We start from the raw sequence: 15,131 nt of genomic DNA, 5'->3' as shown, positions 1-15,131 counted from the left end.
TGGGGGGAAAAGCCCTCTGTTGACCACCATGGCTTGCCATGTTGGGAGGCAGCATTTTTAATACTTGGGCAAAATTTTGAAGTGGGCCATACTAATGGCATAACCGAGGCAGGGATGATGGGTATGCAAGTGAAATTTTGTTTTGTTTTACAGTTTTAAAAGAACAACCATTATTGAAATAAGAATATTGATTTGTTGTGTTAAATTAAAGCACATCGACTGTCTAGGAAAACATTGGCAGTAGGAAGAGGTCTTTTACCTCCCTTCCCCACAAGCCTTAACCTTCCCCCCACCCCCCACCCCCAGCCTTTTCGGGTGTTCTATTTCTGCTAATCCTTGCTAAGAAGTAACTGGTGAGCAAGAGGTTAGCTGGTGGGGTCTCAAGGTGCGACCTTTCCCAGGGGCATTTGCATGTTAATAGAGGATACTGGGAACTCAGGAACAGCCTCCAGGTCTCAAATGAAAGAAGTCCTGAAGGTGGATGAGAGGCGTGGGCATGGCCCCCAGGGCCGCCCGCTGTGTAGGCCACGTTGATTCGGCCTGTGTGGATGGCCGCTGCTCTGGGCTTCTCTCCAGCTGCTTTTACAAAGAAGTGGTTTGGAGAAGAACAAAGAGATTGTGTTTATCCCCAGGCAAGTGTTCCCTTGCCAGGGCTATGTGCACAGTGCCCAGCTCAGAGTCTGCACCCAGACTCTGCTTTGCTTAATGGTTATTCGTTGAATGAATGAAGAAAGCTCTTTCCTCTTCCTCCCTCCTCCCCCTCACACCTTCAGCCCTGTTGTCCGTAAGCCCTTGAAGCCCAAGACTGAGGGCCCAAGACCGGGGCAACTTCTTTCTAGTGATAAGAACATAGCCAAGAAGAAATTCCTACCATTCGCATTTTATTATTTTTTCCTCCTTATAACTGGAAAACCTCAAAACTTGTGCTGAATTGCATGACCTCACTGACCACGTTTCATGTTCCTCGTTGAACTGCGGTTAAAACAATCTCCTTCTTAACTACGGCCAAACTGCAGAAAAGAAAATTCCTACGTGGACGTGTTCTCAGGCACAGGCACATTTCAGGGTCCTAGGGAAGGAAAGGGGCGGGGGACGGGGAGGGAGCCGTGAGGACAAGACTACTTTTCTGTTTGGCTGAATTCATCAAAAATGTCCAAACCCCATACCGAACATTCATCACTAATTAAATCCTAGCACCATAATTCAGAGAAAACAATTACAGCATTTAGAATTTTTAAAGGAACTATTATTGCTGCCTTGGCCCTTTTAAAAATTATGCTCCCCAAAGGACAAAATGTGATCCATTAATATGTATGTATTATTACTTTTTTTGTGAGGGAAGATTGCTGATGCCTGTGAATATGGAAGCATTTATCGGTTGCCGACAGCCGCTCGGTTGACTTGCAGTTTTAAGTGCAGTATTTTCTAGAATCTAAAAGGCTATAACATTAATTACCTTTTTGCCTTTAGCTGGTGGCCTGCTAGTTTCTGTCCCGTGTTCTGATCTCTTACCTTGTCACACTGGCAACCTGCTTATGGAGTGAAGGGGTCATTCAGACCCCAGAGTCAAACGATTGCTGCGAGAGATCGCACAATAATCCATTCAGTTGAGGGTGGTTCCTCCCAGTTACCCTTGGTGCCCAAATGAGTTCTTGTTTTTTTCATTTTTCAGGTGAGGCCCCTCTGCGTGGAGTCCTATGCTCCCCCCGAGTGAAAGGCATTCTGAATTTCGAAGTCAGGTCTGTGACTCTTCTACAGCGAGTATGCCCCTGCTAAACTGGGATCTGATTCTGTTTCTGTTTCATTTTATCCTTCTTTGTCTTGATAATTTAACAGAGTTATAGAGAACCGAGTTAAGCCGAGTCTGGCACCAAGGATCACGGTTGGCCTCTGTGGAGCTGTAGTGCTTACTTGTGCGTGTGCACACGCGTGTGTGTGCGGGCACAGAGTACACATAAGTATGTATGTATGTATATATATATAAAAGCACGACTCAGAAACTTCCATTCGGCTCCCTGATCAGTCTATTGTCACATGCATTTGGCATTCATTATCCATGAGCCTCCGGCGCCTCTGGTCCTGTGCCCTGGCTAACAGTGATTTGGTTTATAGAGATCATATGGCAGGGAAACAGACCTTGAAAGACAGAGCTCTGAGAAGCACACTTGATGAATTTCCTATGATTTGAGTCTGGGTTTATTCTTCCCTGTGGCGGGGCAGACACCCCAGAGCACACGCGGCCGGCCTGGGAGCGCAGCGAGGAGTGGAGGCTATGACAATACGCACACTGTTTTTTTCTTCACACGTCTCGGGTTGCATTTCCTATCTGGGAAAAAAAGAAAAGGGAGCCTTGTAAGGGATCCAGAATCTGGGCAGGAAACCACACAGAGTGAAGGTTGCCATTGTCATTAGCAATTAATGTAACCACCAGGGCTGGAAGGAGAAAGCCCTGCCAAGGCTGAGGGGGAGGGGAGGGGGCGCAGAGGCTGTTGGAGGGGAGGGGGCCGCTTCCCCCATTCACCGGCTACCGGCTACCAGCTACCGTTGGATCCGTTGGTCAGAGGAAGGAGCAGGACATCTTCCCCAGCATTCACAAGAGATAATACGGTGCTAGAAGTTTTTATTTTAAAACAAGGTGTCTAGGACTTGATAAGTTAGTTATAAAATGCCACTGCCACCCATTTTTAGTTTCTGTGGCTCCAGGTCTGATTCCTTAGTCCCTTTGATAGGCTATTTTTTTCTTCTCTTTCAGTCTGTTGAGACTCATTTTTTTTAACAGTATTTACTGAGTGCCTTCTCTGTGCCAAGTACTTGGGGTGCTGAGCATGAAGTTGATGCTAATCTGCAACATGTGTTGAGTATATGTGTACCAGGCATGGTGCTGGGTATTTTCTACTCATGACCTCATCCAGGCATCACTGCAACTCTCTGAGCTAGGCTTTCTTCTTACCCCAATTTACAGATGGCATAGGTGAGGCCCAGAGAAATTAATTTACTCTCTCCAGGTCATAAAACGAATCCATGGGCTAACTGGAATTTGAGCCCAGGCAAATTTGTCCCTTCAAACCTATGTTCCCAATACTTGTTTTATGCCCTCAAAGAGCCCATAGTCAGGGGGAGTTTCCAGCAAGTTAATCAATGATTAAATGACAAGGTGAGGTGGGCTGTGACAAGGATAAGTTTAGAGTCTTCAGGTGTCCAGAGAATAGACACCTAATCTACCCTGGGGAGGCACTCAGGGAAGGCTGCCTAGAGGAGGTGAGTTTGACATTCCTCCTGCCTTCTCTTGTGCCTCAGTAGTATGTTGGCCAAACTAGTCAGTCTGGAAGTGGACATTAATGTAGTAGTATCTCTGCCCAGCTTCCTATATAGGCGTCAGAATGTTCTGTAGATCTGTCTAATCACCGAAGATGTCTGCTTCCTGTGTCCTACGCAATGAAGTCCCAATTGGGACTGCCAGTATTTCTCCTACACTTGAAATGGATACCAATCTCTCTCCTATTCCTCCTCCCCCTTCCCTGTTTTGTCTCTCTGCTTCTTCATCCCTCCCCTTTCTGCCCCCACCCTCTTTCTCTTTCTTTCTGGTAGTTTAAAAAACGCCACTTTTCATTAATGTGACCAAAATGTCATCAAGTAGTTTAATGCTCTTTAATGTCCTTGTATCGTTTACGTTTTGCGAACAGTGTGGAAATGAATCCCATCTGTGGGTTCAAGAACATCAAAAAAGTTGGACAGGCTATTTAGACGTGCTACTTCACATTGCATTAGCGTGTACAATGTCAGGGGGCCGAGCCAAGCACGGTCTGTCCCAGCCTCAGCCCGCCCCTTCCCCAGCCTGGGAGGGACAGATCACTTACCTCCAAAACTCAGAGGCAGTCTGGGGATGGGTTCTGGAAGGCTGCCCAGAGGCCCCAGGAAAAGTGTGAAGCCTAAATAAAAGATGAGAAATGATTCAGGAAAATCTCAATCTTCCTTTCTGGTGCCAAGATGCCCTAACAATAGCTTTTTCATCTCTCGGGTGAGAGGCTGGTTATAATGCTGTTTGACTTCTTCAAAAGTGATTAGTCTCTCTGTCTCTCTGTCCCTGTCTCTTTCTTTCCCCTCCCCACTCCACTCCGGCTCCCCAGGGAAGGAAGCTCTGGGGCCCACATTAAGCTGACAGTTTGCAAGAAGGTGGCTATAAACCAAAACTGACTGGAGGGTGTCAAGTTCAGGGCCAGCAGAGCTCATAAAAGTGGTGCTCTCTGGATGGCCTCGAGAGGGTCTCAAAACCTCAATCAACAGCGTTGGTGATTCCAGGATGACCCTGTTGCTGTGGCATCACCCCGGCAAAGGGCACTGATGTTGGAGTCACCCCACTTGAATTCTGGCTCCTCTGCTTTCTAAAAATATGCTCTTGAGCAAGGGAACCCCTGTGTCTGTTTCCTTTCCCGAAAACCAAGGATACCAATTGTTTCAGCCTGCTTAGATGAGCTAACGGCATGAAGCGCATAGACTCCTGTCTGGCCATAGTAAGTCCTCCAGCAAGGTTAATCATCAGTTGTTCCTAGTATTACTTTGTTATCCTGCTCTTGCAACCCCACCCCACCTACACTGTACCCTTCAGGTGTGCTTCCAGGTAGAGTCAGCCCCTTCTTCCCTTCCAGCTGAGCTCTCATCTCACCCTCCTCTGCAAGGATTGCAGTGAGTGGGAGGGGCAGGGGGCCTTGACCTTGACTCCAAAATATCCTGGCTTTTTCCCAGCTCTGTGGAAAAACCCCTCATTCAACTGCATTCCCTGGAAAGAAGGATGTGGCTTTTTATTTTCAGAAAAACAAAAACAAAAAGCAAAACAACAGAAAAACAAACAAAAAAACCGAACAAAACAAAAACAAAAAGCCACCCAAATCTTCTATTCTTCCCCAGATATGGGTAACAGCCGAGAGTGGATTTTGAACTGTTAATCATTATAGCTGAATGAATGATGACCCACCTCTCTAAAGGCTCTCAATCTGTAGCCAGTATTGTAAACCCCATCCGCCTTATTTTGCATTTGCTTTTACGAATGAATGTTCTTTAATTTTAAATGTAAACATAAGCAAATAACCTGATTGTTATTTCACAATCTTCCAGACAAGGTCATTCTGTTTTAACTTCTAAGTTAAATAAACAAAAACATTCCTTTAATGCAATTACCAGAAAAATAATTTGTTTCTAAGTTCCTTATAGGATGTGCTTTATAAGATGTGCGCCCATCAACCTGTTGGTTATTTATGCTAAGGCAATTTGGAGAATGCCAAGGGGCGTTATAAGTGGACTTTCCTGGAGGCTTGTGAACGCAGCTTATAGCAGCCACCGCTCCAGCCTTTGGGCTGAGGCTGGTGGGAAGGACAATGGGTTCTAAGAATCAGCAGGCCTGGTTCTAAGATCGGAATCATCACTTCTTGCTGTGTGAGCTGGGACAAGTCACCCAGGCTCACCCAGCCTGGACTTTTCCATCAATGTAAAAGGGTTTCTGCCCGAAGGCGCTCTCAGTGTCTTGTCATTGTGACCATAACATGAGCTCATCCTTCAGGCTTCATGAAGAAGGTCTTTCCAGACCTCCTGACTGGATGACATGCTAGAGCCTTCCTTAACCCGTCTACTTTCCATCTGAACTCACGGCACTATTGTTGGCTGATGGTATAGCACTATGGCTAACAGCACAGACCTGGGAGCCAAGCTCCGTGGGTTTGATTTCTGGCTCTGGGGCTTGCTGGCTGGTGACCCTGGATAAGTCACCCAACTTCCAAGGCTAAGAATAGTATCTATCTCAAAGGACTATTGTAAGGATTAATTGACTTAATATGCGTCAGGCACGTAGCCCAGTGCCTGACACATAGCAAATGTTCTGTATGAGTACATCGGCTTTTATTCTCTCTTCAGTTATTTACTGTCTCTCTTTAGTCCTTCACTGAGAGTTCTCTGAGGACAAGCACCGCGTCTGCTTCCACTGCTGTAGCTCACCCACCACTGAGCACCGTGCCGGGTACCTGGAAGATTCTGACGATTATTCTTTGGATTGTGTTGAAGTAAAATAATGTAAAAATGCTTTGTAAACCACTGTGCAAGGAATTTTTTTTTCTTATTAGTTCCGGAAGGAGTTTATTTGATGAAATATGTCCAGGGCTCTCTCAGAATTGCTGCTGCTGCTGTTGAATGTGACAACATTTTGATCAGTTGACTAGTCAGTTTATGAATCACACTTGTTACCAGTCTTCCCTGCATTTAGTTCTTGTCTTCCTGGTTTGTGCCGAGTGGATTTGCCAGAAAAAACCTTTGGGTTTGCTAATGCATACGACTCCACCACTCCACCGATGTTTACTGAGTGTCCCTTACAGGGCGGCCCCCGGCTGGGAGAGGCTGCAGACAGGAAGCAGAGTGGGACTCGTTTTCAAGCTCACAGTCTAGGAAGGGAGGCAGATGTATGAATCCAGGCCTAGCCATGCATATTACAATAAATGAGCACCTGATTCAACCTGGGCCAGAGTCCTTCCTTAGGATTTTATATATGGTGACTGAGAGATGCAAGCTCTCTCTTTCCTTTGGGGTCAAAGGCTGGTTAAATAGAAGCCTGGACATGTCTGGAGACCGTACTTACTCTTTCCATGTTGTCTGGGGAAAGCCCATGTGACATTGCAAAGGATGAAGACAACCCACAAAGTGAAATGGGGTGGGGAGTGAGGGAGAGCTTTGGGGATTCTTTGTCATTGCAGCAAAGCCAGACTACTCAACTCATATAGATGCCATCTCACTTAAAGGTCTTTCTGATACCATGGCCTGCAATTCCCACTCTTCAGAAAGCTTGGGAAATGAGTTAAGGGATTCCAAAGCCATGGATGTGCAGGAATCTTAAGCAGGGCTCTATTTGTATCTGTCTTGTTGTTGACATCCTAGTCCCTAATGAGGTCATTTGAACATCTGTAGCGTATCTGCCAAGAGCCAGTTAACTGGAAATGACATTAGTCACTGTTAGCACAGTGTCTCTTCCCCTTTCTCCCTTGGATCTGTGCCTTGGGGACACTCCGACACAGCTCAGAGGTTCTTAGGGGCCAGACATCAAAGGGAGGGATATAGTCACCAGCAGACCCCTGTCAAAACATTCAACATTTTACTTGTTGGCTCCCAACCTTTCTGATACTGAGCACCTCTTTCAGTAATCCTTATGTCTGAGTGTTGAAAGATCAAGTCTTCAAACATAAAGTGCTGATTAAGTCATAGTATACTTACTCGCTCACTTTCTATTAATCTGCCTTTGTATGTAGTACTGATCAGATCACACTAACAAGACAGAATTGATTTAATTTCAGACCAAAGACCTTTTAGTTGGGCTAGCCGGCATTAACTATGGTAAGAGGAATGTTCCTGGTAGGTCTTTTATTTTCTTTTTAATTTACTTTCAAAAATGATCCATTATTGTTATACCTTTGAAATGAAAGAAACAGCTCAGGAATCCCTACTTTTTAGCACCTTAAAAATATGAGATCTAAAACTCCCTTACAGTCTGTCATTAATGCTCACTTAAAGAGGTGCCTGTGGGGCATGGGACCTGAGGTATACCACAGTTTGCACACTCACTGCCTACCAGACCCTGGGCCAGGAGCTTTGAAGTCCTAATATCTTTTGCTTATCCCCAGGCCCTGCAGAAGAACCAGAGGAGGGTCCAGCAGGACCAAGCTCTGGGATTCTTAATGTAGCTCTTAGCTCTTGGAGATGAAGTGCCAGTGGAGGCCAAGAGCCTCCAATTGACCAGTACAACCAATTGACATCAAGATCCTAGTGCCCACTGCAACGAGATTCAGTACCCAGAAGGAATGAGGACATGGCTGTTCTGAGGGGAGAAGATTGGTCCCCCTCCCAGCTTTGTGTGTGTGTGTGTGTGTGTGTGTGTGTGTGTGTGTGTGTGTGTGCGCGCGCGCACGCGCGTGCACATGCATGTGCACTCAGGAGTTGGTTTCCTCATAAATACTGCTTTCCTAGAGGTTTTTCACTATTCCCATCAACACAAGTAACCAGGCAACTGTGCTGTGACTTAATGGAAATGTTGGAAGGGGCCATAAATCTTCATTTTGGAGATGAGGAAACTGTAACCAAGAGGGGCTCTGAAGTGCTGGAGGTCACACATCAAGTAGGGGAAAGCCAACATTTCTCCCAGAACTTCTGGTTCCAGAGACTATCTAGCTCAGTATCCTTGGCATGCAGATGGGGAAACTGAAACTCAGAGAAGGTATGCCCTTGCCCAGGGTTATGATCAGTTCATGAAAGAACCAGGGGTAGAACCCAGGCCTCCTAATTCTAATTCCAGTGCACCTAAATACTCCAGATGCCTGTTACAGATGAGTGGGAACTTGGAAATTCACTCATTTATTCATCCACTCATTCATTCCACAAACCGGCTGGCCTTTATTACCCATTAGAAGTGATGACACATTTCCCAGAGGCCCCTTCAGCCATATCTCAGTGGGTAGAATTTCACCCCATGCTGAAGCCTAACCCAAGACTTTATCTCAGTGCCTAGAACTATGTCCAACACAGAACCAGGTGTTCAGTACCGTTTGTCGAATGAATAAACGAGTGATTAATGGATAAATAATTGGCTTACACCATGAGGATCTACTGCTTGTGGATGGGGATGGGCAGTTTTTTGTCGTGGAGGATGCGTATGTGAGAAAAATTGGGTTCTACTAGCTCAGGAGGAAGAGTAAATGGATGTCTACTGAGTAGATGACCAGATGTCTACTACATCAAGCTTGTCCAGTTTCTATTATTACAGAGTCACCGAACACTTTTGGATGAGCTCAGCCTGTCCCACTCTATTTTGTTCACGCAAAACAGCCAGCAGGAGGGTGTGTACTGGCTCACTAGGGCTTGGCCAGGGTGGGAACACAGGGTGTCTATTCTTTCGGTCCACAGCAAAGCCAAGAAATGAATTGTGACTTCCTGGGGCAGCAGGAACTCAGGGTTAGGCTCCATTTGTTATCTCCCCTGGTGACAGGCTGGTCCCCAGTGATGTCATCTGAGCATCTGCAGGCACCTCTGCCAGGAGCCCGCTAACTGGAAATGACATCAGCTACCAGCAAAGTGACTTGGGCGCCCAGCAGACACGTCCCGCTGATCCCCTGTCTGGAGCTCATCTCCTGCCTACCTGGAAGTCTTCTGGCTGGCACTTTGGCAAACAAAGAGGCATTTGAGAGGGAATTAAGTTGACTTTAAAAGATAGCCTCAAAGTGTTTCCCAACACATTGATGCTTACATTGAATTATAGGTGCTAATAAAGCTGTCAGAGCCTTGGCGCGAGAACCAAACTCAAGCTGAAGGATCCCTGGGAAATGAGAATTCATCTGGGCCTGGAAAGTCAGTCCCTGGTCCAGCTGGAGGCTCACACACACACTACAAAGCTAAAAAAGAGCTGGAATTATCCATTTCCACCACCTTATGGATTGGCCCAACGGGCTTGCCATAGACTTGAAGCAGAAGGCAGATTTGGGGACTCCTTCATGTGCCATTGTACTCCTGGGACTGTCTTAATCCCTTCCTTTATAAAACACTCAGTGTGGCCATCAAGACTGAGTGACTATCAGAATTCGCAGTTAGAAGGAGCCATGTTTAGAGTGTTGAGGAAAAGGACCTACCACAGAGCACTTCTGGGACTTGCCTAAGATCAAGGACTTTAGTGTCTGTGATTTTGTACAAACGGCACACAGATAAGTCCTAGATCTATCTCACATACAACTCTACTTACTAAGAATTTATTATATGCCAGTCCCTGTACTAAGCTCTATGCATTCATGATGCTTTGAAAGCATCCAGTAGTCCCTTGAGCAACTATGTGTGTGTGCATTCATTTCAACAAATACTTAGAAACTATGAGAATAGAGATCCTCAAACATGAGAACCTATAGCATTCGAGCCCCTGCACTGGACTCTCAGGACACAGTGGGGGACAAGACAGACACGTGCTATACCCTGTCACTTGGGCTCAGTGGAGTGAGCAACCACCATGAACAATTGTAAATGCAGTGAGTATTAAGGAGAAATCTGGGGTGCTGTGTGAGGATATGTTGGGTGAACCCAAGGCTGAGGTGAGAAGGCAGCCTGCCTTGAGGTAAAATCGAAGCTAGGAGCCAAAGAATGAGTGGGGGTCAAGGAAGGCAAAATGTGTGCCAGAAGAGCCAGGCTGCTCTAACGCCCCTGTGTGAGTTTCCTATGGCTGCCGTAACAAATTATTGCAAACTCGGTGCCTTAAAACAGCACAGATGTAGTCTCTGACAAATTCTGGAGGTCAGAAGTCCAAAATCAGTTTCACTGGGCTAACGCCAGGGTGCTGATGGGGCCGGTTCCTTCTGGAGACTCCAGGGAAGAGTCTCTCCTTGCTTCTTTCAGCTTCGGGTAGCGGCCAGCATTCCCTGGCTTGTGGCTGCATTACCCCAGCCCCTGTCCCAGCGCTCACAATTGCTTTTTCCCCTTCTCTCATCAGACCTCCCTGGCTTCCCTTTTTTGCAGACATAAACTTATGATTACATCAACCCCCCGACCCCCCCCCTCCTACCCCCATATAATCCGGGGCCATCTCCTCCTCATCTTAAGGAATGTAATCACTTCTGCAAAGTCCCTCTTGCCTAATAAGCTAAGATTCACAGGTTCTGGGGATTAGGACGCGACTATAGTCGGGGACCATTATTCCATCTACCACAGTCACAAAATGAGGAAAAGCCTGGGAATGCATTTAGAGAAGTAGCATAGGATAGCGATGGACATGTGCGCTCCGGGTGCTGACTCCTAGGTTTGTAACCTGGCTATAGCAATTCCTTGCTGTTTGATATTGGCTAACTTATTAAACCTCTCTGCATCTCAATTTTCCCATCTGTGAAGGGTGGCTAACAATAAAACCTACTCTATAGGATTAGAATACCGATAAAATGAGTTATTTCAAGTAAAACATTTAGAGTAGTGCTTCATATGTTTATGTGCTTAGTAAATGTTAGTTTTTATTATTATTGTTAACTATATTTAGATATAATTTAAATATCACATTGTGGTATATAAATTATAATTATATTATATTATGTTGTATATAATTGACATATATATATACACATAAATTTGATATATATGGCAAAATAATTGTCATCCTAGGTTAGCTAACACCTCGATCATGTCACATAGTTGCCATTTCTTTTTTTGTGGTGAGAACATTTAAAGTCTACACTCTTAGAAAACTTCAGGTACATAATATGGTATTAGTGACTATATTCACCACACTGTATATTAAATCCTCAGAACTTATGCATTTGGTACCTGGAAGTTGTGCTCTGACCAACATCTCCCCATATTCCCCACACTCCAGGACCTAGTAGCCACCATTCTAGTCTCTGTTTCTATGAGTTTGAATTTTTTATATTCCATATAAAGTGATATTATACTCTGTCTTTTTCTATCTGACTTATTTTGCTTAACATAATGCTTTCAGGGTTTTTCCATGCTGTCATAAATCTTTTCAATGTTTATTTCAGAGAGAGAGAGAGAGAAAGCACGTGGCAGAGAGAGAGGGGGACAGAATGTCTGAAATAGGCTCTGTACTGACAGCAGGGAACCCGATGTTGGGCTCAAACTCAAGAACTGTGAGATCGTAACCTGAGCCGAAGTTGACGCTTAAATGACTGAGCCACTTAGTTGCCCCAATGTTGTCATAAATTAATTGACTGTATATTCTTGGGATTATTTCTGGATTCTCTGTTTTGTTCCGCTGATCTGTGTGTCTGTTCTTATGCTGCTACCATACTTTTGATTACTGTAGTTTTGTAATATAGTTTGAAATCAGAAAGTGTGATGACTCCAGCTTTGTTCTTGCTCAAGACTGCTTTGGCTATTCGGGGTCCTTGTGGTCCCATACCAATTTAGGAATGTTTTTTCTATTTCTATGAAAAATGCCCTTGGAATTTTGATAGGGATTGCATTGGATCTGTAGATTGTTTTGGGTAGTATGGACATTTTAAGAATATTTGTCCTTCTAATCCATGAGCATGGAATTTCTTTACATTTCTTATGTCTTCTTCAATTACTTTTATCAATGTCTTATAGTTTCCAGTGTTCAGATCTTTCACCACCTTGGTTAAATTTATTCCTAAGCATTTTATTCTTTTTAATACTATTATAGATAGAATTCTTTTTTTCTTTTTTTTAATATTTATTCATTTTTTAAAATTTACATCCAAGTTAGTTAGCATATAGTGTAACAATGATTTCAGGAGTAGATTCCTTAATGCCCCTTACCCATTTAGCCCACCCCCCCCCTCACAAAGCCTCCAGTAACCCTCTGTTTGTTCTCCATATTTAAGAGTCTCTTATGTTTTGTCCCCCTCCCTGTTTTTATATTATTTTTGCTTCCCTTCCCTTGTGTTCATATGTTTTGTGTCTTAAAGTCCTGATATGAGGGAAGTCATATGATATTTGTCTTTTTCTGACTAATTTTGCTTAGCATAATACCCTCTAGCTCCATCGACGTAGTTGTCAATGGCAAGATTTCATTGCTTTTGATTGCCGAGTAATACTCCAGTGTGTATGTGTGTGTGTGTGTATGTGTGTGTGTGTATGTATGTGTATATATATGTGTATTTGTATGTGTGTGTGTGTGTATATGTATATACACACACACACACACCACGAATTCTTTATCCATTCATCCATCAATGGACATTTGGGCTCTTTCCATACTTTGGCTATTGTCGGTAGTGTTGCTATAAACATTGGGGTGCATGGGTCCCTTCGAAATAGCACACCTGTATCCCTTGGATAAATACCTAGTAGTGCAATGGCTGGGTCATAGGGTAGTTCTATTTTTAGTTTTTTGAAGAACCTCCATCCTGTTTTCCAGAGTAGCTGCACTGGCTTGCATTCCCACCAGCAGTGCAAGAGACACTCTTTCTTCACAAAAATAGGATTATTTTCCTAACTCTTCTCTTTCTGATAGTTTGCTTTTAGCATGTAGTAATGGAACTGGTTTTTATATATTGATTTGGTATCTTGCAACTTTACTGAAGTTGTTTATTAGTTCTAACAGCATTTTGGTAGAGTCTTTAGGATTTGCTATATACAGTATCGTGCCATCTGTAAATAAAGACAGTTTTACTTCTTCCTTTCTGACTTGGATGCCTTTTGTTTCTTTTTCTTGCCCAAATCTCTGGCTAGGATTTCCAGTACCATGTTGAATAAACGTGGCAAGAGTAGGCATCCTTGTCTTGTTCCTGAACTTAGAAGCTTTCAGCTTTTCACCCTTGAGTATGATGTTAACTATGGGCTTGCCATATGTGGCCTTTATTATTTTGAGGTGTATGCCCTCTATACCCAGTTTGTTGAGGGTTTGTATATTTTTTTTATTTAGTTTTGTCAAATGCTTTTTTCTAAATCTATTGAGATGGTCTCATGATCTTTATCCTTCATGTTGTTAATGTGCTATATCACATTTGTCATTAACCATTATAATTTTATTATTAACAGTTTTTTCCCAAGAAACAGAGAAACAAGGAGGACAGTATCTAGGAGGTCAGGATGGTAAGCAGGATTTAATTGTGGATGATGCAGAGACTTACTTGAAGCCCATTTGATGAATTTGGATCACCATCCTACTGATGATCAGAATCATGGAAAAGCTTTAAGGAGAGTGAGTGACCCAATCTGATTTGTCCTTAAAAACATCATTTGGCTGCATGGTTGAGGATGCGTTGAGACCAATTAGGTCGTTCAAGTGAGAGATGATGCTGGGTGTCACCAGTCACATTTACTGAGGAAGAAGCTGAGGCTCAGAAAGATGAAATTACTCATTAACACGGCCTTAAGCTAGTTTGAGCCTTTACTTGTTAAGGTCACTGAGTCAACAAAAAGTGGCACTGAAAAGCTGGTGGTGGGATTTGAGACCAGGTGTGTCTGATTACAAAGTCTGCACTCTTTGCTGAAGTACATGAACACCATAACCATGGCCATAAGAAAGACCTGCTCCTTCCAGACCCACCAGGGGCAGCTGCCTGAGGACCTGATGGGAGACCCCTGTATAGAAGAAGCTTTTCCATGTCTGTTCCAGCTCAGCTCCTCTCACATTAGCAGAGAAATTTTTCTTTAACTGTAATAAACTGGCATCTCTATCTAAAGACTCTTCCACCCTGCTCCCAGACTCACTATTGCCCTACCCTTCCAGGCTAAGTTGTCTTGATCCTTGATAGCTTGGGTTTTGTTCTGAAAGCTTACCCCTCAATGGTTACAGTGGCAGTCATAGCCATAGAGAGCATCAGTGGGTAAGGGGCATAGAGAGAGGGACAGAGATAATCCCAGTGTGGGGCTTGATCCCATGAACCTTGAGATCATGACCTGAGCTGAGACCAAGAGTCAGACGCTTAACTGAGCCACCCAGGTGCCCCAAAAGGGAATCTTTTTAAATTCATAAAACTAAAAATTCCAGAAAGGGATGCTTTCAGGTGTGGCTGGATCTAGGTGCTCACATTATATTGAGAATTCACCTTAAGCACTACTTTGATTTCCTTCTGAGAGTGATTCATTTCATGGCAATACATCAGTGACTCCTAGCTAACATTCCTTCCCAGTCTAAGCTTTCTTGTGTAGTAGATCCAACAAAAGTTTCAGTATGAGTCTCACTGGATGTACTTGAGTCCACATGCTCATCCTTAAACCAAACACTGTGGCAAGGGGGTAAAATATGCTAATTGGCTGGGTTAGCACCGTATATTTCCTCTGGAGCTCAATGGTGTAGGATCTGTTTTACCCAAACTAGATGCACTGAGTTGGGGAGTGAGAACTCCCCAAAGGTAAACTTAGGTATTATTAGCCAACAAAAGGAAATCAATGATTGGCCCATGAAAGCTCAATAAATATCCACTGTTTTTATAAGTCCCAAAAGCTTTCTACCTCAGCCCACCTGATCTCTTCTATCTGAAACATCTTCCTTTGATGCTTTACCAGTGGAAATCTTCGTCTCAGAGCCAGACTTGAGAATGTCCTTCATCCCAGGGTTAGGCTCCCTCTCTCACTCTTACCCTAGATCTTTCTATATACATTTTTCTTTAGGTTAAAGAAACTGTGCATTGCAGTTATCTGGGCTGGTC

General features: G+C 44.0%; 1 long non-coding RNA gene across 5 annotated transcripts in view; it reads left to right on the top strand.

The window, feature by feature from the left end:
• LOC111556630 overlaps positions 1 to 15,131 on the top strand; it is a 259,841-nt gene that overhangs the window by 75,214 nt on the left and 169,496 nt on the right. For all 5 annotated transcript variants that reach the window (XR_006586419.1, XR_006586420.1, XR_006586417.1 and 2 more), the window contains exon 3: positions 1,673 to 1,739. This is a non-coding gene — a long non-coding RNA (uncharacterized LOC111556630). The remainder of the gene's footprint in view (positions 1 to 1,672; positions 1,740 to 15,131) is intronic.

The sequence above is a fragment of the Felis catus genome, chromosome D1, assembly GCF_018350175.1.
Source record: "Felis catus isolate Fca126 chromosome D1, F.catus_Fca126_mat1.0, whole genome shotgun sequence".
NCBI lineage: Eukaryota > Metazoa > Chordata > Mammalia > Carnivora > Felidae > Felis > Felis catus.
The sequence above is the reverse complement of the archived record's forward strand: the minus strand, read 5'-3'. Positions and strand labels throughout refer to the sequence as shown.